The sequence below is a fragment of the Marmota monax genome, unplaced genomic scaffold (genome assembly GCF_021218885.2).
Source record: "Marmota monax isolate L192 unplaced genomic scaffold, Marmota_monax_Labrador192_F-V1.1 WCK01_AAM20220418_F8-fsc00019, whole genome shotgun sequence".
In the NCBI taxonomy this organism is placed as follows: Eukaryota; Metazoa; Chordata; class Mammalia; order Rodentia; family Sciuridae; genus Marmota; species Marmota monax.
In genome coordinates this window covers 4,724,664-4,747,017 of record NW_026695242.1, presented here as the reverse complement: position 1 = coordinate 4,747,017, position 22,354 = coordinate 4,724,664, and the positions used below count along the sequence as shown (strand labels likewise).

General features: G+C 34.9%; 1 protein-coding gene across 3 annotated transcripts in view; it reads left to right on the top strand.

Annotated features, from left to right (window-relative positions):
- Adk (adenosine kinase) overlaps window positions 1–22,354 on the top strand; it is a 488,318-nt gene that overhangs the window by 325,734 nt on the left and 140,230 nt on the right. The window lies entirely within an intron of this gene.

Here is a 22,354-nt window from a genome sequence, read left to right as displayed (position 1 = left end):
TACTTATCCATCTGTCTATATTTTTATTAAAACCCATGAGGCAGTAATACCTCATTATTATTTGCTTAAACCTAAAATATACATAAAATAGTCTCAGAATTGCAAAACACACTTCTGAAAGGGTATGTTTTACGTGTAGAAAGAACATGAATCTTATCAGGGACCAAAGGATGAGCTGTGTTAGACAAATAAATGGTCCCCAGTCTTCCAGATATAGGGACACACACCTGTAATCCCAGTGGCTTGGGAGGCTGAGGCAGGGGGATTGCAAGTTCAAAGCCAGCCTCAGCAACTTAGAGAGACCGTGACTCAAAATAAAATATAAAAAGGGTTGGGGATGTGGCTCAGTGGTTAAGTGTCCCTGGGTCCAATCCCTAGTATCAAAAAAAAAAAATGACCCCCCGTTTTTCCTGCCTCCTGTTATTCCTGCTATTCTATAGCCCCCTTCGTTGAGTGTAGGCTAAATTTAGTGACTTCCTTGTAGCAGTATATGACAAAAGTGGTATGATTTCCAAAATTAGATTACAAAAATACTGTGATTTTCATCTTATTTGCCCTCTCTTCTCTCTCTCTGAGCCCTTGCACTGGAAGCGATCTCCCATGTTTTGAGTAGCCCTCTGGAGAGATCTGATATCACTCAGTTATCAACCAAGGACCTAGGGGATGCAAAAGTCATGATGTGCTCCCTTAATGACACATGAGATCTGCAACTCTTGCCTGCATCTTAACTATAGCCTTGTGAGAGACCTTGAGTCAGGGGCAGCCAACTAAGCCATACCTGGATTCCTATCTACAGAATTTTAAGAGATTCAAAAGTGTGTGTGTGTGTGTGTGTATAATTCTAAGCGACTACATTTTACAATAATTTGTCATGCAATAATAGATAACTAGTACACGCAATAAAAATCAATGCTTACCAAGTACAGTTCAATATTTCAGCACAGCTGGGTTTTTTTTTAACATTTTTAAAAAATATTTTTAGTTGTAGATGGACACAGTACCTTTATTTTGTTTATTTAGTTTTTTTTAATGTGGTGCTGGGGATCGAACCCAGTGCCTCACATGTGCTAGACAAGCACTCTGCCACTGAGCCACAACCCCAGCCCCAGAGCTGTTTTTAAAAGCCTTCAGCCTTGGAGTACATTGTCAAAATAATGCTTTTGTTCCTTAAGTTTGTTTTTTTCCCTTTTTTGGGGGGAGCGGCCGGGGTATGTGAAACATTTGTATGGTTCTAAACATCATGACTATGCAAAAAAGTTTACTCACAAGTATCATGTCTTTGTCCCTCTTCTTCATTGTCTTATTCTGTTTTTTTTTTTAATATTTATTTTTCAGTTTTCGGTGGACACAACATCTTTATTTAATGTGGTGCTGAGGATCGAACCCAGTGCCCTGCACATGCCAGACGAGCACGTTACCGCTTGAGCCACATCCCCAGCCCATTCTCTTATTCTTCATACTCTATTTCTTCCCACCCACCCACTATAGGTTGTCTCATTAATGTATATTTTATGTGTCCTCTTTGTTCATGAAAGTCAGTACACTCTTTGCACTTAGCCTTTTTTTTAATTAAGTATGTCTTGGAAAGCATTCCGTAACATCTCATAGAGTTCTTCTTCTTTCATAGCTGCATGGTTACCCATTGTGTGAATGATCTGAAATTTATTCAGTCATTCTCTTATGTGTGGGTGTTTAGGTTTTTCCCAGAATTTTGCAGTTAAAAACAATCTTTCAATGAACGAACTTGTTCATGAGTAGTTTTATTATTGTTAGAGGTACTTCTTCAGGGTAAATTCCTAGAAATGGGAGTGTTGGGTCAAAGGAAAAGCATAAATACAGTTTTATTAGATACTGCCAAATTTTTCTTTTAAAAAAGTTAATAAATGTTTTAAGTTCCCACCAGCAGTATAGATAGAATGATGTCTGTTTCTAAGGGTGTTATTTAAATTTTTGGTTACCAGCTGTTTATAAAGCATTACCATCAAATAGAATTCATTAGAAGGGTTAAGTATTAGCTTTATTTTTAAAACTTGGTTGCCTTAGGAATTAAATTGAAGACTACAGCTTTCAGTCTCTACTAACCAATTCATTTTAGCATAGTAAAAAGGATCGAAGAAATAAAAAGTGATATAAATGTTAAAGACTCATTCATCTCTTTTTCGCTTGTTTTATTGGAAACATTATATGAATATGAATGAATAACTATTGGATACTGTCGTTTTATTTTCTGACCCAACATTTTGATCTTCTTCTCCCCCAGAATGTACCATTTTCATTTTTGCCTTCATGTATTTGCATATGTCAGTCTCTATTCATCTTCTCCAGTTCTATCTAGCAAAAATTCTACTTACAGTCAAGACTCACTTCAGACATTCCCTACAGCACACCTTTTGCCTTCCTTCTCTTTCCCCCTTCACTCCAATTCAGTTGATCATTTGGTCTATAATATACTATATGTGATTATAATGATTGCATTGTTTTATAGTTACTTTTTTGAAAGTTACTAGGCATTAAACCCAGGGGTGCTTTTTACTATGGAGCTAAATACCCAATCCTTTTCATTTTTATTTTGAGTCAGGTTCTTCCTAAATTGCTCTGGCTGGCCTCAAACTTACAATCCTCCTGCCTCAGACTCCAGAGTAACTGGGATTCATAGATGTGCATCATAGCACTCAGTTCATAATTACTTTCCAGTGTGCTTTTCCACAGTAATGACTGTCATACTTCTATATTCCTGCTTCCTGATAAATAATATGTATTTATTAAATATTTAAGAAATGAATTAATGGGTTTTTCCTTTACTTAGAGATTTTGAACCTTTGCAAACTTTAAAAAATAGTTGTCTTTGATGTTTGTCTTCTTACTCACCACTTTTAACTTTGAAAACACTTAAGATTTGATCTATAATCTGAATCTCCCAAACTAAACTTTATAAGTACTTTAACTTATAATTGAAATGTTTTAAATATTTTATGTAATAAAGGCAAAATTAAATTTAACCTCTTACTAAATAAACTTTGGACATTGATTATTACTAGTTTTTACCTTCCTCTTCCTTTTATAAAATAGAAAGTTGTACATTACATGGGCCATTGAGTGGGTACTTAAATTTAAATTGCAACCCTTTAGCTTACAACTTTTGAAACAGTATGATCCTGTGTAGGTATGGAGCAAAACTGAAAAATATTCATCTTTGTCATTTTTTAAATTTTATTTTTAATTTTTTTTTAGTTGTAGATGGACATAATACATTCTTTTATTTATTTTTATGTGGTGCTGAGGATCAAACCCAGTGCCTCACATGTGCTAAGCAAGCACTCTACCACTGAGCCACAACCCCAGCCCCTCATCCTTGTCATTTTTGTAACATACACACAGGAGCTTCCTGTCCTTTAGGTTCTGTCATTGGGTAACACTGTGCAAAATGTATGTTTCTATGCTTTACTTTTTCTTGATTATTACTATTTCCTTTAGTTTTGTTTACCCAGCTGATTGGACTACAGTTCAATTCTGAAAATGACTATCTGGAGTTAGCATCAGACTCCACAGGTTTAAAGGCTCAGTCTTTCTCAAGACTGCCTCCACTTTAGATTCTAACTGGACTTTGAGGATCCCCAGGCTGTCAACACTTCTAACCAACTTAACTACAAATACAGGGATTCCCAAGATCCTCTCACTTTCCGTAATTAACTAGAACAACTCCTATAACTCAAGAAAGCACTGTAGTTACCATTACACTTTTGTTATTAAGGATCAAATCAAGAACAGCTAAATAAAGAGATGTAGAGGATAAGATCTGGGAGGGTCAGGGTCATACAGCTATGTCCTCTCCCCATGGAATCAGGGCACATCCTCCCCACAAATTAAACTGTTTACCAGCCAAGGAACTCCACCAAACCTCAGTGTCTCAGAGTTTTGGGGGGATTTCATGATACATAGGTGTAACTGTAAATAGGAATGTGTTCTTTATAATCATTATCATGTGAGTAACATGTTCTATGACATTTGGATAACTATGGCTATGATAACACAAGGCAATAGAAATCTTTCAACTCTATTATAATCTCATGAAATCAGTGTCACATAATGCAGTTTGTCACCGAATAAAATACCATTATGCAGCATGACTGTATTTATTTAATTCCCATTACCAATTCTGTTTTGATGTTTCTTCAATTGATTTGACTTCCTATAGTTTATTGTATGTTGATTTCCTCAGGAAGAGATTACAGGAACAATATTCCTTGAATTCTCTCAGATTGCTTGTATTTTGTAACCTTTATACTTGAAGTTCAGTTTTGCTGGATATAAAATTCTTGCCTCATATTCTTTCCTTGCCTGTTTTTTAAATGTTGCTCCGTTTTCTTTGCTGCCAAAGCCTGATAGTTAACTTTCTTTCTCTCAGAAGTCATTTATTTTGCCTAGGTGCACAAAGACATCCCCGCCCCTCCTCCGAACCAGGGATTGAACCCAGGGGTACTTCACCACTAAGCCAAATCTCACAGCCCTTTTTTATTTTTTGAGACAGGGCCTCTCTAAGTTGTTTAGGGCCTTGCTAAGTTGCTAATGCTGACTTTGAACTTGATTGAAATTCTCCTGTCTCAGTCTCTCAAATTTTAAAAGAGAGAATGTTTAAATTAAAGGATGTGTAATAGATATGTCCCTCCGTGACTAAGGATAGATTTTTTATCTGGATTCCAATCCCAACTAAAAGATTTTGAAAAAACAAACGTCCAAGCAGTGGGAAAAGTTTGATTAGTAATTGAATTATTTTTTGTTATTAAAGAAATATTGTTTATTTTTTAGATGGATAATGATATTTTGGTTGTGTTTTGAAAAATAATCCTATCTTTTACACATTTAAAATGTATCAGAAAATAAAAGGAAGTATATGGCACTCTATTTTATTAGATTGACTAGGAGAAGGCAGAACTTTTGAATAGATGGCCTAAATATCAGACAGATGTACCTCAGACAATGTTGGGCTATCATCCTATATTGCGATGAAATTAGATTCAGTGATAATTTTTACTTCGTTAATGATTTTACTTCTGGAAACTCTAAAATTTTTAAGTTTGTAAATATTCTTCTATTCAGTAAAATCTGAGTTTCTGTCACGTGCTAGCAGCTGTTTTAAGTACTTAGTGAAGAGGGAGACAAAGTATCTGCCCTTGTGAAACCTGTGCTATCCTAGGAGAAAAGAGATAATAATACAAACAAGTAAATATAAATGAAACAGAGTAAAGAATTAGGGAGCAATGGGCTTAAGGGAGTTATTTCACATTGAATGATAAAAGAATACCTCACTGAAAACTTCGTGTTTGAATGGACACCTGAAGCCAGATATCTGAGGAAAGAACATTCCATGTAGAAAGACAGTGAGTGATTAGCAGTGAAACTAGTATGACTAGGAAAGGAAACTATTAAAAGGTAATGTCAGGCTGGGGTACTTGCTTATTCAGTCTTAGAGACCAGTTTAAGGACTTTGGCTTTGGCTTTTAAAAGTGAGAGGGAATTGGATGGATATGTTTTAAAACAAGATAGTGAAATGACATAATTTGCCTTTTAAAGGAATTATTCTGTTTTTTTCAGTGACTACTATGTACTAGTACTAGATCCTTTAATAAGTTTTGGGAATACAAAACTCAATAAAAAAAAAAAACTTGCCTTCTTGAAACTGGTGTTGTGGAAGAAAGAATATACAACAAGAGGCAAAGGTAAAAGTCAAGGAGACTAATATTAGGTAATAGCAATAGTTGAAGCAAAAGGTGATAGTGACCTAGATGAAGACAGTAGTGGCAGGACTAATCCTCCTACCTCAGCCTCCCAAGTAGCTATGAACTTACTTTTTAAATGTGATTTCAGGGGGCTGAGGATGTGGCTCAAGTGGTAACACGCTCGCCTGGCATGCGCGGGGCACTGGGTTCAACCCTCAGCACCACACAAAAATAAAATAATGATGTTGTGTCCATCGAAAACTACAAAATAAATATTTTAAAAATTCTCTCCCTCTCCCCCCCTCTCTCTCTCTCAAAAAAATATGATTTCAATGCATCTATTACTGTGTTGGAAGGACATGGTCAGAGAAGGCCATTTTCAGAAGTATTCTTATTCTAAATAGTGGGGGAAAAACTTCAAGATATCACTGATTTAATTATCAGATTCTTTTTCTCTGTATCAGTATAGGTAACACAAATACAAAAAAATACTTCTGAAAAGTTTGCTCATAAATAGATGAATTTATTCCAGGTTAGATTATTTAAAATTTACTTGTAACATAAGCCTGTAGAATAGCCTATATGATTTGATACTCATTTTAGTACCTCTTATTCTTATGAGAATAATTGGGAGTATATTATATTTGGGAAAAAATGTATAGAAGAATATATTTTATTGTGATTACTTAGTAAAACATTAAAAATACTTTATTCTGGGTGTTATAGAACATCAAAATAAATTGACAGGTTAGAGTCATGGATTAAATATTTCATCAAAGATCTTTTTTAAAATTTTTTATTTGTTCTTTTTAGATCAAAATATCTTTAAGTGATTTTTTTTTTTTTTTTTTTTTTTTTTTTTTTTTTTGTAATTTTCCAGCTACTGACTCAGGATGCTGAGGCAGGAGGATCTGAGTTGAGGCCCTAAGCAACTTAGTGAGATCCTGTCTCATAAAAAGGTTTGAGGATGTGGCTTAGTGGTAAAGCACCTCTGGGTTCAAACCCTAGTATGTCCCAGAAAAATTTCCATCTACAATAAGGCATGTTCATTATAAAAAATGAAAAATACAAAGTATGCAAAGAAAAATTAATATTCATCATATCTCCCAGCAATAACTACTCTGAATTTTTTTTCATGATTCCATGCAGGGATTTCATCATTCATTCATTTTCTTGTGTGCATGGTCTTTCATCACCACCACTATTTCCAAATATATATCTAACCATAGTACATATTCAAGTTTTTCTAATTCTCCCAATAATGTTCTTTCCAGCTATTTTGTCTTCAAGATCCAGTCCAAAATGATGCACTACCTTTATTCTATTTCTTTGGTTTCTTGTAATCTAGAAGAGTTCCTTGTCTTTCTCTTTCATGATATAGGCTTTTTTTTTTGGGGGGGGGGTGCTGGGATTAAACCCAGGGCCTTATACATGCAAGGCAAGCACTGTACCAACTGAACTATATTGCCAGCCTGACATTGGCATTTTTAACTGTTCTGTATATGCAAATTTTAACAAGTTGAAATTATTTTTTATTATAGTTGTGTATCCTGTTTCCCACTTAATATTATATTTTCAACATTTTCCAGTGTCTTTAATTGTTCTTTCAATTATCATTTTGCGTGGATGCATAATGTCATTTATTTTCATTAGCCGTCTATTGTTGGACATTTTTACTGTTTCTGTTTTTTTCCAGCATTACAAATATAATTGGAAAGAAGATCTTTGTAAATAAATCTTCATTGTAATTTTAATTTCTGTGTCCATCTATCAAGTATCTGTTAAGTGCTTAAAACATGAAGCAACAAAATAAAAATCCTACAGAAGAGGATAATTAAATGTTAATCTCTATGATTCTAAGTGTAATTAGAACAGAAACTTTGGAAAGGGAAAATTGCCAGATAATAAGCTGCCAGATTTAGCAAATAAAAATACAATGTGTCCAGATAAATTTGATTTTAGATGGGACACACAGTATTTGGGACATACTTATACTAAGAAATTATTCATTGCATATCCAAAATTCAAATTTAACCAGGCATCCTGCATTTCATCTGGCAACCATACCAGAGGTTTGAGGAAATCTTCATGATAGAGGTGATGGGAAGGAATAAATAAGATATTCTCCCTAGAAGGAATGATATGAAATTGCCATGAAAGCAAGAATGAGCATAGTTTGTGTAAAGTGTGCTCCATAAGGATAAAGACTTTGTATCTCATTTGTTGCTGTATCTCTGATCCCTTAAACAATGTCTTTTGTATATAGTCACTCCATAAATTGTTATTGAATGAATGAGTGAAGAAATTTGCACTATAAATAAAACCAGGCCTTTTTTTGAAATTTTTTTATTTGCTTTAATTAGTTATACATGACAGTAGAATGCATTTATGCACTTTGATATATCATACATAGATGGGTTATAATTTCTCATTTTTCTGAGTATACTGTATTGTAGAATCACATTGATCATGCAGTCACATATATATGTAAAGTAATAACGTCTCTTTTGTTCTACTATCCTTCCTATCCCCACATCTCCTCCCCTCCCCTCTCTTCACTTCCCTCTACCTAATCTAAGGCAACTCTATTCTTCTCTTGTGTCCCCTCCCGCTTTATTATGAATTAGCATCCACATATTAGAGAAAACATTTGGTGTTTGGTTTTTGGGGATTGGGTATAAACCAAAGAGTGGGATAGCTGGGTCAAATGATGGTTCCATTCCAAGTTTTCTGAGGCATCTCCATACTGCTTTCCATAATGATGGTACCAATTTGCAGTCCTTCCAGCAATGTATGAGTGTACCTTTTCCCCACATCCTTACCAACACTTATTGTTGCTTGAATTCTTGATGATTGCCATTCTGACTGGAGTAAGATGAAATCTTAGTGTAGTTTTGATTTGCATTTCTCTTAATTACTAGAGATATTGAACACTTTTTCATATATTTGTTGATCGATTGTTATTTCTTCTTCTGTGAAGTATCTATTCAGTTCTTTAGCCCATTTGTTGATTGGGTTATTTGGGTTTTTTTGGTGTTAATTTTTTTTTTTTTAGTTCCTTATATATCCTAAAAATTAATGCTTTATCAGAGGTGCGTGGGGTAAAGATTTTCTCCCAATCTGTAGGCTCTCTCCTCACATTATTGAATGTTTCCTTTGCTGAGAAGAAGCTTTTTAATTTGAATCCATCCCGTTTATTGATCCTTGATTTTACTTCTTGCACTTTAGGGGTCTTGTTAAGGAAGTCAGATCCTAGGCTGACATGGTGAAGATTTGGGCCTACTTTTTCTTCTATTAGGCACAGGGTCTCTGTTCTAGTGCCTAAGTCCTTGATCCACTTTGAGTTGGTAGAGGTTTAACTTAAATTTTCTACGTTTGAATTTCCACTCGTCAGCACCATTTGTTGAATAGGCTATCTTTTCTCCAGTAAATGTTTTGGCACCTTTGTCTCCGTGTACTCTATTCTGTACCATTGGTCTACAAGTCTGCTTTCATGCCAATACTATGCCATTTTTGTTACTATAGCTCTACAGTATAGTTTAAGGTCTGGTATTGTGATGCCTCCTGCTTCACTTTTCTTGCTAAGGATTGTTTTGGCTGTTCTGGGTCTCTTATTTTTCCAAATAAATTTCATGATTGCTTTTTCTATTTCTATGTAGAATGTCATTGGGATTTTAATAGGAATTGCATTAAAACTGTATAATGTTTTTGGTCATATGGCCATTTGATAATATTAATTCTGCCTGACCAGGAGCATGGGAGATCATTCCATCTTCTGAGGTTTTTTTCAATTTCTTTCTTTAGTGTTCTGTAATTCTTATTGTAGAGGTCTTTTACCTCTCTTGTTAGATTCATTCCCAGGTATTTTATTCTATTTGAGGCTACTGTGAATGGGGTAGTTTTCCTAATTTCTCTTTCAGTGGATTCATCATTGGTGTAAAGGAATGCATTTGATTTATGGGTGTTGATTTTATGTCCTGCTACTTTGCTGAATTCACTTATTCTAGAAGTTTTCTGGTGGAATATTTTGGATCTTCTAGATAGAATCATGTCATCAGCAAATAGTGATGGTTTGAGTTCTTCTTTACTTATTTGTATTCCTTTAATTTCTTTCTTCTGTCTAATTGCTCTGGCTAGAGTTTCAAGGATGATGTTGAATAGAAGTGGTAAAAGAGGACATCCTTGCCTTGTTCCAGTTTTTAGAGGGAATGCTTTCAATTTTTCTCCATTTAGAATGAAGCTTAGCATGTATAGCTTTTACAATGTTGAGGTATGCTCCTGCTATTCCTAGTTTTTCTAGTGTTTTGAACATGAAGGTGTGCTGTATTTTGTCAAATGCTTTTTCTGCATCTATGGAGATGATCATATGATTCTTTTTTTAAGTCTATTAATATGATGAATTACATTTATTGATTTCCATATGTTGAACCAACCCTGCATCCCTGGGATGAACCCTACTTGATCATGCTGCACTATCTTTTTAATTAGTATGTGATTTGCCAGAATTTTATTGAGAATTTTTGCATCTATGTTCATCAGGGATATTGGTCTCATGTTTTCTTTCCTTGATGTGTCTTTGTCTGGTTTTGGTATCAGGGTGATATTAGCCTCATAGAATAAGTTTGGAAGGATTCCCTCTTTTTCCATTTCATGGAAAACTTTGAGGAGTATTGATGTTAATTCTTCTTTGAAAATCTTATAGAACTCGGCTGAGAATCCATTTGGTCCTGGGCTTTTCTTGGTTGGTAGGCTTTTGATGACTTTTTCTATTTTATTACTTGCAATTGATCTTTTTAAATCATGTATGACCTCCTCATTCAGTTTGGGTAGGTCATTATATCTCTAGAAATTTGTTGATGTCTTTATATTTTCTATTTTATTGAAGTATAAGTTTTCAAAATAGTTTCTAATTATCTTCTGTATTTCCATTGTGATATTCCTTTTTCATCTTGTGTTTTAGTAATTTGAGTTTTCTCTCTTCTCTTCGTTAGCATGGCCAGAGGTTGATCTATTTTATTTATTTTTTCAAAGAACCAATTTTTTGTTTTGTCATTTTTTTCAGTTGTTTCTTTTGTTTCAGTTTCATTGATTTCAGCTCTGATTTTAATTATGTTCTGTCTTCTGCTTTTGGTGTTGACTTGTTTTTGGTTTTTTTCTAGGGCTTTGAGATGTAGTGTTAGGTCATTTATTTGTTGACTTTTTATTCTTTTAATGAATGCACTCAGGGCAATAAACTTTCCTCTTAGTACTGCCTTCATAGTGTCCCAAAGATTTTGATATGTTTTATCAGTGTTCTCATTTACATCTAAGAATTTTTATTTCATCCTTGATTTCTTTTACTATCCATTCATCATTCAACATTGTATTATTTAGTCTTCATTTGTTAGAATGGTTTCTATTTTTTACTTTATCCTTGATTTCTAATTTCATTCCATTGTGATCTGATAGAATACAGGATATTATCTCTGGGTTTTTTTTTTTTTTTTTTTTTTTTTTTTTTTGTATTAAGAGTTGCTTTGCGGCATAAGATATGGTCTATTTTAGAGAAGGAGCCATGTGCTGCTGAGAAGAAAGTATATTTGATTGTTGATAGATGAAATATTATTGATTGAGGGGTTGGGGAGATAGGAAGGATAGTACAATGAAACAGACATTATTAAAGAAAGAAATATTATTGATTGTATTATTTAGTTCTATAGTTTTTTTAGTTTTTAGTTGTGTTTTTTTGGTTTTGGGGTTGTTTCTTTTTTCTTTTCTTTTTTTTTTTTTTTTTTTTTTTTTTGAAGATCTGTCCAATAGTGAGAGGAATGTGTTAAAGTCAGCTAGTATTATTGTGTTGTTGTCTGTTTGAAATTGAGAAGGGTTTGTTTGATGTATGTTAGATGCTCCGCTGTTTGGGGCATAAATATTTATAATTGTTATGTCCTGCTGGTATATACTTTCCTTAAGAAGTATGAAATGTCCTTTTTTGTCTCTTCTGATTAACTTTGGCTTCAAGTCAACTTTATCTGAGATGGGAATGGAAACCCCTGCTTGTTTATGCAATCCATATGATTGATATGTTTTTTTCCCCCATCCTTTCACCTTGATCCTGTGGATGTCTTTGCCCATGAGGTGAGTCTCTTGAAGATAGCATATTATTGTGTCTTGCTTTTTAATCCAGTCTGCCAGTCTGTCTTTTGAATGATGAGTTTAGGCCATTAACATTCAAGGTTATTATTGATATGATTTGTATTCTCTGTCATTCTGACTTATTTCTAGTTTTTAATTTGACTTACTTTCTCCTCTGATTGCAGATTCCTTTAGTGTAGATCCTCCCTTTGCTGGTTTTCACTCTTTTTTTCACTTCATCCTCATGGAATATTTTGTTGAGAATGTTCTATGTTCAGGCTTTCTAGTTGTGAATTATTTTAATTTTTGTTTATCATGAAAAGTTTTAATTTCATCTTCAAACCTGGAACTTACCTCCGATGGATATAAAAGTCTTGGTTGGCATCCACTTTCTTTCAGAGCTTGAAGTATATTATTCCAGGACTTTCTAGCTTTGAGGGTCTGGGTTGAGAAATCCATTGAGATCCAAACTGGTTTCCCTCTATATGTAAATTGATTTTTTTTCTCTTATGGCCTTTAAGATTTTATCTTTATTCTGTGTGTTAGTCATTCTCATTATAATGTGTCTTGGTGATGGTCTGCTGTAATTTTGTGCATTTGGGGTTCCTGTAACCCTCTTGTATTTGATTTTCCATTCCATTCTATAGGTTTGGGAAATTTTCTGCTATTACGTCATTGAAAAGGTAGCACATTCCTTTGGTTTGTATCTCTGTTCCTTCATCTATTCCGACAACTCTTAAATTTGGTCTGTTTATGTTATCCCATAATTCTTAGATGTTCTGTTCTTGGTTTCTTCTCTGCATGGTCAACTCTACTTTCAAGATTATATATTTTGTCTTTATTGTCTGAGGTTCTGTCTTCCAAGTGGTCTAGTCTGTTGGTGATGCTTTCTATTGAATTTATAATTTGGTTTATTGATTCCTTCACTTGGAGGGTTTCTGCTTGGGTCCCCCCCCCCAATCTCTAACTCATTATTGAAGTAATTTTTGACCTCCTGTATTTTTTCTTTGATTTCTCTCCTTATACTATCCTTTAATTCACACAGATCAATTTAACTATGTACATTCTGAGTTCTTTGGACATTTCTTCTGCTGTGTTATCAGTGGCTTCTGCAATTGGAGCATCTTGGTTTGTTGGGAGCATTTTATTCCCTTATTTTTTCATGTTGTTTGTGTGTTTCCCTATCTAGCAGTATGGATCTACGGCAGCACAAATTTTTCCCTATAGACCTATAGTGTCCCTGAAGATTTTCAGTGCCTTGCCTTTAATAGTGAGACCAATATGAACAGCACCCAGTATAAACGATATATCGCCTTAAACCTAATAGCTCCCACTAAGGCATCTACTCTTTCTCACATTAAACCAAAATGATGAGTTCAATAACTACCTATAGTAGATAATTTCTATAATTTCTATAAGCAGAAAATTTGCTAAAACAATTTACAATTTCAAGTGGTAAACAAGAGAACAGAAATACCCTAGCATGCAATGTTCACAAGGGAGGAAGAGAGAAGCTACAAGCAAAGGTTCATAGGAAGAGTGGAAGAGGAGCTGACAGAGACTGGCTTTTAGTTGGAGAAAAGGTGGAAAGAGAATCCAAGAAAGCAGACAAGTGATAGGAAGAATACAGACAAAGAGAAAAAATTAAAGATATAAAAATACAACAAAAATGCAAAACACCATTCATATGTCATTGTCCTCCATACACTGATGCAAAAAAAAAAAAAAACCCTGATCCAAATATGGTAGAGATATTAGTGAACAGAAAAAATAAATAAATCTCCATAGAAAATTAAAAAAACTGTCTCTGTCAGTGTTCAAAAGTTTCTCAGCCCTTTCTCTGACGTCTCATGAGATCACCAGGCCCAGATCTGCTCTCACAGACCCAGTCACTATCCCACCAGTCTGGGCTTCAAATACCTCAGGCTTGGCCATGCTGCAGTCCCAAGATCTCAGTGCTGCTCCTACTTACAGAGAGACTACCAGGGATACACTCATGCAAAGGAGTAACCCTGAGATGCAGCAGTAAAACAGAGGCCACCAGCACTCCCAGCAGGAAGACCTCAGGCGCCTCCAAACCCACAGGCATCCATCCCCACACTGGAGCTGCAGGTCCCAGCCAGAGTCCCCAAACAGATGCTGTTGTGGTAAACTGGCTGGCACCCTGGCCCCAGGCCCTGTTCAGCACCCCAAGATGAGTGCAGCCATATGCTACCAAGCCTAGAGTCTCCCCCTCAGCAGTCCTCCGGGCAGTGGTGGTGGTTGGTGGTTGGTGGCAGCAGGCGGCAGGTCAGCATCAACAGTACCGAAACAAGTGTCTGCAGCAGCGACTGCAACTGTAGCCATGGGGGCAGCGTCACCCAGGCAATCTCCAGGTGCATCAGGAGCAGCGGCTGCTGCCATGGCAGCAGCACCCAGAAAGAACACCTCCAGGTGACCTTGGGTTGGCAACAGTGGTATCAAAGGCAGTAGCAATGGTGGTCAAAACCAGGCCTTTTTAAACAAAGGTTACCTATTATAACTAACAACAATTTCCATGAGCCTGGAAAACCTGGAAGAATAATTTGAACTTTCTGCCTTCCTTTAGTCATTAATTTCATAATGATTTAAGTAGCCTCTAAGTTTTAAATGCTAGGAATACTTGGGTAAACAAAAATAGACATGGTCTCTGTTGTCATGGGTTTTACTGTCTGTGAGAGAGACAGGCATCTTTCAATTGGACATTCAATGTAATTATAATTACAGATAAGTATTGTGATGGAATCATACTTCTGAAGTCATACAGGATGAAGAAGTATTCTTAAAACAATAAGACCTAGTTCAGGGTGGTGTCGTAGTGTGTCTTGGAAGAGATATCCAGTCTGTTCTATATAATCTTCATTCCTTCATTAATTTTCCCCAAGCTTATAGAACTTTCTTTGGTATATCACACTTGGTCCTTACATTTTTATAGAAATTTTTTCATATGCCGGGCGTGATAGCACCCACTTGTAATCCCAATAGCTCGGGAGACTGAGACAGGAGGATCATGAGTTCAAAGCTAGCCTCAGCAAAATTGAGGCACTAAGCAACTCGTTGAGACCCTGAGTCTAAATAAAATATTAAAAAGGACTGGGGATGTGGCTCAGTGGTCGAGTGCTCCTGAGGTTAATCCCCAGTACCAAAAAAAAGAGAGAAAGTTTTCATATCAAAAATTAATTTACTTACTGGGTTCTAAATTAATTGAAGTGGGGAGATGTTTAGACTAACTTTCATCCCCCATATTTTCAAGTATATAATAGGTGTTAATTATTTACCGTTGGTTCATTGACCTTATAATGGAGCTTTTAATAACTGTAAATAGGCAATGTGTACATAAGAGACTACTTCTTGATTCTTTGAGCATCTTGAAGAAATTTCTAATGCCTAGTTGTTACTCTTAATTCTCAGACATTGTGTGGCAATTTTTGGTCAATAAATATCCAAATAAATTGCTGTTAGAGAGCTTTGATAACCATAGTCACATATTAACTTAAAGCACAACAATCACTTTTGACTATCTTTTATTTTTTATTTTTTCATGGTACTGGATATTAAGCCCAGGGGCACTCTACCCCTGAGCTACATCCCCTGCCCTCTTTATTTTTCAGACAGGGTCCTGCTAAGTTGCTGAGGCTGACCTTGAACTTTCTATATTCCTGCCTTAGCCTTCCAAGTAGCTGGGATCACTGGTATGCACCATTGCTCCTGGCTTTGATTCTACCTAAATTTAATGTACAGTCATGCACTGCTTAACTGTGTTTTGGTCAACAACAGACCACATATACAATGGTGGTCATATAAGATTGCATTGGAGCTAAAAAATATCTATTGCCTAATGACATCACAGCCATCATGTCATAGTAGAATGCATTCCTCATGTTTATGATGATGCTGTTGGAAACAAACATGTGCAGCGAGTCATATAAAAGAACAGCACATATACTTATGTAGGATACATAATAGTTGATAATGACTATAACACTGTGATGTTTATTGCTTACTATATTTTCATCATTATTTTAGAGTATAGTCCTACTTATAAAAATTTCTTTTACTGTAAAACACTATTCCATGTTATGCCAGTAGCAGCTTCGTACATCTTGTGGTTTACTGCGTCTTTTGATTGCATCAAGAGTGATTGACCTATACCTTCATGTTTATTTAAGTACGCTCTGTGATCTTTGCACAATGCCATAATCACCTAAGGACACATTACTCAGAACAAAAATTAACTACTTTTTACCACCTCCACTGCTTCTCTCTAGTTCATTATGTCATTATCACTTGCCCATTTTAATGCAATAACCCATAATTGCTCTTCCTGCCCTTGGTCTTACAATAATAACAGAAGGTAGTAAAAGTTTTTAAGTAGGGGTGGTAACATTTCTAAATCTCTACTTTGACATAGCTACATAGTGTTTAATAGATTAGAATAGGTACATAGTGCACATCTCTGGTTGTACACAAAATTTCTGCTGTTATATATAACAAATTAGAATTAAACAGGTAATAATAAATGTTAGTGCAGATGTGGGGAAAAGGTACACTTATACATTGTTGATGGGACTGCAAATTGGTGTGACCGTTCTGGAAAGTGGTATGGAGATTCCTCAAAAAAACTAGAAATGGAATCAACATTTGGTAAGTTACCCTATTCTTCAGCTTATACCCAAAGGATTTAAAATCAGTATACTTCATTGATGCATCCACATCAATGTTTATAGCAGCCCAATTCACAATAGCTATGCTATGGAGCCAACCTAGGTGCCCTTAACAAATGAATAGATAAAGAAAATGTGATACACACACACACACACACACACACACAATGGAGTGTTATTCAGCCAATACGAAGAATGACTTTTTTTTTAACCCCACCTTTTTACATTACACAGCCAAAGGCACATTTTCTGTTAAATGGATGGATCTGGAGACTATCATGCTAGGTACAATATGCCAGTCTCCAAAACCAAAGGTAAAATGTTTTCTCTGATATATGGAAATTAATCCCCAGTAGTGGATGGGGAAGGATTTTTTTAAAAGAAGAAGAAAAAGTTGAATGGAGTAGACAACTGCAATGAAGGGAAAGTGGTGGGGGTGAGGGAAAGAAAGACAATGGAATGAATCTGACATAACTTTCCTATGTACATATATGAATATGCCACAGTAAATTTCACCATCATATACATCCACATGAAATTAACAACAACAACAAAAAAACACGCTATGGGTAATGGCAGAAATATCAATAAATATCAGTAAAGCAGAGGTAAGGGAGCAGGGATGGGGGAGGGGAGATACCTAGGACTGATATATTCCAAGATATATTCCATGCTCTTAAAATTATGCCAAAATGGATTCTACTGTTATGTATAACTTAAAAGAACCAATAAAAAAAATGGGGCTGGGGCCGTGGCTCTGTGGCAGAGTGCTTGCCTAGCACATGTGAGGCACTGGGTTTGATCCTCAGCACCACATACAAAAATAAGCACATAAAATAAAGGTATGCTGTCCATCTACAACTTAAAAAAATTTTTTAAAGAATATGGGCATAGTAAATATAGATTAATTTGGGATAATAGGGAGTCGGGATAATCTAGCAATCGGTTCTTAAAGATTTTTTATTTTCTTGGTAATTAAAAAATGTAGACCTACCAGTTCTAGTATTTTCTAGTTAATTTATATCATTTTATTAACTGGGCATAGTATTGCATGGCTCTAGTCCCAGCTATTGGGAGGCTGAGGCAGGAAGATTACTTGAGTCAAGGAATTGGCCAGCCAGGGCGATATAGTGAAATCCTGTCAAAAAAAAAAAAAATAGACGTGGGGAAGAAGTCATAGGCTCTGAAGTTTAGGGGAAGAAAACCTTAAACTCCATTTCTCCTACCTTACACTCACAACACAGATAAATGTATGCTTTTAAACTGAATAAAAGAAAGGTGATTTCCCATGGTAGCTTCTAGTACTCTCTCATTCTTTCTTGTGGTAAAATGGGAACTATGATGTTCTACACACATCATACTTACTATATTTTCATGTCCTTCTTTTGTATTCTCTCTTGCCTTTTTCCTTTATTTTTTTTTTTTTTTTTTTTTTTTTTTAATATTTATTTATTTATTTTAGTTTTTGGCGGACACAACATCTTTGTCTGTATGTGGTGCTGAGGATCGAACCCGGGCCGCAGGCACACCAGGCGAGCACGCTACCGCTTGAGCCACATCCCCAGCCCAGCCTTTTTCCTTTATTATGAAACATTTAATATATGTCATAGAATATGTGTAAAATATGTAACAAAGCATATTCTTCTGCCTTCATCATTTGAAGCTCCTGCCGTCCTGCTGCAGAGATAATACCTATTCTCACTTTTGTGCTTTCATTTAACATTACACCTTATAAGTAGTTAAAATATACAATATGCCCATTATATGTATGTATTAGGGTTACATACATAAGGGAGATGTGTATGTGTATAGCCCAAATATATGTGTGCATTTATTTATACACTTGTTTATGTATATATGTTTATGTGTGTATGTTCATAGACTTTTATATAAAATATTGTTCAGTTGAGCTTCTTTTGTTACTTTATAGATATGGCACAATGCAATATTTAGTCTTCTGAGTTTTGCTCTATTCCTTCATTAGTATGTTTCTAATATTCATCCATATTGTTGTATGTAGCTGAAGTTCATTAATTTATATTCCTACATATAAAATTGTTTTTTTTTCCTTTCTCCCTTGCCCTCTTTCTCATCTTTCCTCTATCTATAGCATAGTTAAATAGGCAAAGTGATTAGTGGCTTCACATGTATGGAATGATTCTAATAAAGAGTAGAAATATGACTGGGAAAACCAGATACCATTAGAAATCTCTTCTATATCTATAAGCAGAGTAAGCTCTATGATTTGCATTTTTATAGTAGGGTATGAATTATATAGTTATAATGACAGCTGCAGGGTAGAAAGTTTTAACACACTAGAATGAAATGTATCTTGGAGACATTCTTGGTATCTGAAGATCAGCAGGCTCCATATGGTGCCACTGAACCAATGAGTTTGAAGAAAATACTCCTATTGCAGAAACAGCCCAAAGTATAAATTATTCTTTTGTACACAAAAGATTACATATACAAATTTGTAGTCTTTCCATCTTGCTTTCTACTTGAATTGTTATGCATAAAGTATGATGATTGTAAATATAGCCTGCTTTATTATTTTCCTCAAGGTTCCAATAAAATGGCACTTTTTCTAGATTAGAAAGCTATTACAATAAGAGACTTTCCAGGTCAATTAATTGCAACTTATAACAATAGTAAAGCTTAGAATATTAGCATTTGCTATTAATAGTCATAATTCTGGTGGGGGTTTTTTTGTTGTTATTCATTCTGATATTAATATTTGTTGTAGTAAAGCAGTGTTTTATTTCCCACGGAATTTATAAAAGAAACTCAAAGTATTTGTTATCTAAAGGTGCAATTTTGTATATATACAGATTTAAGGTATATCTCCATAGTGTGATAGTCATTATTATAAGTAATTTGATTATATTACCAGAGGTTTAAGTTAATATGAAGTTTGGTATAGATTATAGCTTTTTAAAAATAATTTGTGGGCTGAGGTTGTGGCTCAGTAGTAGAGCGCTTGCCTACCACATGAGAGGCATTGGGTTCAATCCTCAGCACCACATAAAAATAAATAAATAAATAAAAGGTATACATGGAGTATAACTTATTAAAAATAGTTTGTGTTAAGGGCTGATCTTTATATTTTTCAGTCATTAACTTTTTTTAAGTTCTTGGTGTCAAATCCAGTTAACTGCCACATAAACCAGAATTATGGATGAAAAGGAAGGGAAGGAAAGAGGAAGAATTGTCAGAGAAACTTGCTAAGATTGCTATCCTAAGTGGCATCATACAGAAACTTTAAATTTAAACTATTATAAATCTCATTAAAATGAAGGACAGAGACTAATCTGAAAGTAATTAAGGAGTACTAGATCTTGATAAGACCTTGTTTTTTGGTTGCTCTGGCCAGCAAGCGCTAGACTATAAAGATAATGCTAGTGTCAAATCAGAGAATTCCCTCCATGTATTCAGCCTCAAAATTTGATTCAGTTGGTCCTAACAGTGTCCTCAAACATTTTTTCAATTGACTAAGAGCATTTTTCCAATTGACTAAGGCTGAGACTCCATTTTCATATCACATAGAACATGGCCCATACTTTTTAGTAATAATAGTAGTTGTAGCAACAATAATAGGAGTTCTCTAAGAAGTAACTGAAACCCTGGAATTAAAAATACTAATCATTTGTTTTCTCAAATGGAGAAGCCATTATGGGGAGTGAAAGCTTATTAACCTCATTTCTAAAAATAGAAGGGATACATTTTATTCCAATAAGTCATGCATCGATGAAATTTAAGTTATTGCAGCTCTAGGGCAGCAATTACTTATATATTGACAACTTATACATGTTTTACATGCCCGTTTGCTCTCCTGTTCACTACTGAAATGTAGTTACCATAGCAATGAACACATCACATGGTTCCTGTGCTAGTTCTAAAATAGAGAACAGCAATATGCCATATGAGCTCTCCTTATTTTCTACATAAGGAGTGCATATACAACTTGAGGCTATTCCATACCCTTCTCAGAGCAGAAAGCTTATCATTCATTTAGGAAGCTTTCAAAGTAAATAGCAATTGGCAGGAATCTATTTCAAGTCTCTGGCCTCTTATACTATATGGTATGGGTTCTTTGCCACTGAGCTAAAAGAACAATTTTACTAGCTTTGACCAGCAGGGACTCCACACTCGTATATTTGACCAAAGATTTTCTATGGAATATCAATGCCACTTTGAAGATTTGTTGCAAGGGGCATATATAGCATTCATGGAAACATTTTCTCAGTCTTATTGACCTGTCCTTAACCAGTCTTAGCTTTTCTCCAATATATATCCCTGTATGTATAAAGTTTTAAAAAAATAAAATATATGCATCCATTTTAGAATTTAAAGAGAGAAAGATGCCAAGCACAGCTGGTGGCATGCTATTACTTTCCTTTTAGGACTGTTACAGTTCTGTAAGATTTAAGTACAGGATATACAGCCACATACCTAGAGAAGAAGATCAGATTTCCATAATCAGTACTGTCAGGACCTCCCCACCTTACATTTCATTCTTTAGAGTATATAGTGGACTGTCAGACTGCAACAAATAAAACACGAACATACCCTACTCTCTGAGGATCTTATCAGCTATTAATTTGAAGCAGTTTCTGAGTGCTATAGCATATTAGGGAATGGTGTTACTGTGTAGCTATTTCTAACTATGTGTAAAATAAGCAAAATAAATGGGAACTTGAGCTGCTGGATACACACCCCTATTGTTTCTGGAGCTATAAATTTAAAAATTTAAATATTCTTCATTGAAACTACTGGGAACAGCTTTGATATATATATAGTGAAGGAACTTAATACTTCAATCTCTCATTGCTTATGAACACATGACATGATTCCTATGCTAGTTCTAAAACAGAGAACATGCTTTTGACCAAAGCTTGAAATTCATAGATCCTCAATTCATAGATCCTCATAGTGAATTTATGGAGCTAAATAGGCATACGTATTTGGCTAATACTGACAAAGATATATGTTGATTATATTTATGTCTACTCTTTAATCCCAGTTTTAATTTAAAAACCATGTAACTGCTGGGCATGGTGGCACACACCTGTAATCCCAGTGGCTCAGGAGGCTGAGACAGGAGGATCACAAGTGTAAAGCCAGCCTCATCAAAAGCAAGGCACTAAACAACTAAGTGAGACCCTGTCTCTAAATAAAATAGAAAATAGGGCTGTGGATGTGGCTCAGTGGTCAAGTACCCCTGAGTTCAATCCCCAGTACCCCACCCCCTGCCAAAAGTAACTGTATTGTATAAACTATGTAATATTGAATACTTGTATGTCCACACAACACCAAAGTGGAACAGATAAACACAATTGTTATGTTATACTTGAACTATACTTCTTTTTTCTTAGTCATTTTTTAAATCTGGACATTACAGAAACACATAATCCGGGGTTAGAAGTGTACATCAGTAGTAGAGTGCTTGCTAGTATGCATGAGGCCCTGGGTTCAATTCTCACACCACCCCGCAAAAAAAGAAAAAATAAAGAAATACATAAATGCAGGAAGAAAATACTTTCATAATCCCACCATGTCTCATAATCTGATGCTCTTTGTTATTATTTTGAGGTGTTTCCTTCCAGGTTATATTTTATTATAAAAAGTACTGAAATTATTCATTTTAATAAAATCGTACTGTAATACTGTTTTATAGCTTTTTATGTAATGAAATAGCTGACTTTAATAATACAAACTTTTCTGCCTTTTTAAAATAAAAAGTTGTATTATTTTATGAATTAACCATAGCTTATTCTATTTGATAGTAACAAACAGACATAAGCAGTGGGAACATGAGGTTAAGGGGATAATTCTATTAACCAG